Genomic DNA, 1,228 nt, shown 5'->3' on the forward strand with positions numbered 1-1,228 from the left:
CCTTGTGACCTCCTCCCTGCCCCCCAAAAAATGAAAGTAAAAAAATAATAAACAAACCCAACTTGTGTTATCTATGTACTCACTGTGGCATGGTCAAACTGACAGTGGCCTGCCCCTTAAGTAGAGCTGAGTTGCCTTCGGGTTTCTATTGCTGTAAAGACCACGGCAATATTTTTTAAAAGCATGAAGCTGTTTCATCAGGTTGTTACCAATTTAGAAAACCAGTTTGTGAGGCTACATCCCATTGGTCAGAGAGAACTGAGATCTCAGGGAGCCCTGGAGTTGAGGAACAGCTCTGATCTTTGGCAAAATCTGTGAGTCCACAGTTTTCTGATCAGCCTTGCGCTGCTCTGTGATTTCGTATTTCTCCCTCTGTGTCAAAGATCTCTGCCTCCTGGTGCCTGGGCTTGTGCAGCTGCTTCCTCTTGAAGTTCAGTCAGGTGTTTGGGGATTTTAACCTTGCTGATTGCAAGTATTTTAGAGGTGGCGATGACAAACTTCTCAGGTGTTCTTTGCAGAAGAACTCTGTTGAGGGCAAGGGGTCCTGTCACAAGCAGCAAGCCACTGCCCAGCTGCTTCAGGAAAACCACTCTCTTGCTCCTGAGGCGCCCAGAGGGAATGATCAGGACGGTCCCAGGAGTGATGCTGGCATGCAGCCTTCTCACATACTGACTTAAGGGCTTTTTGCTATGGCTCAGCAGCTTCCTAGGCACGTATTCGGTAGGATAGTATCCGGGCATATTTTGAAGCTTAACCACTGGGGGAATCACCATTCTTATCACCACCAACCAGTTATGACAGTAGCAAGGACCTCTTTTTTCTTCTTTTCAACCTTGCTTTACACAGCTGAGTATTTTCTTTGGTACAAGATCTTTTGGAAATACATATCAGATCAGGAGTACCTGCCAATTCTTCTAACAAAGGCAGGGTTTTGGCTTCAAGGGGGTTTTCCCTTCTTGGGCTTTTAAATGGTAGGGTCATCTATTTTGGCTGCACCAGTGGCAGGGGCATCTTGCCAGGCTTCTTGGCTGCAGGTTTCTTCTGTGCCAGGCTTCAGCTGCCATCTTTCAAGATGGGAAAGAGAACTAAGGTCCCCGTGGCAATGTTTATAGAGGAAAACATAATGGATGGCTTATAGTTCAGAGGTTTAGTCCATCATCATCACGGTGAGACATGGCACTATGCAGGCAGATATGATACTGGAGAAGCTGAGGGTTCTACACCTTGA

The 1,228-nt window shown here is 46.6% G+C and overlaps 1 pseudogene; it reads right to left on the reverse strand.

Moving 5' to 3' along the window:
- Positions 1 to 213: 213 nt before the first annotated feature.
- On the reverse strand, positions 214 to 901 carry LOC125402303 (large ribosomal subunit protein eL6 pseudogene; annotated as a pseudogene).
- Between the last annotated feature and the right edge of the window lie 327 nt (positions 902 to 1,228).

Source organism: Myodes glareolus, chromosome 22, assembly GCF_982192425.1.
Source record: "Myodes glareolus chromosome 22, mMyoGla1.1, whole genome shotgun sequence".
Lineage (NCBI taxonomy): Eukaryota > Metazoa > Chordata > Mammalia > Rodentia > Cricetidae > Myodes > Myodes glareolus.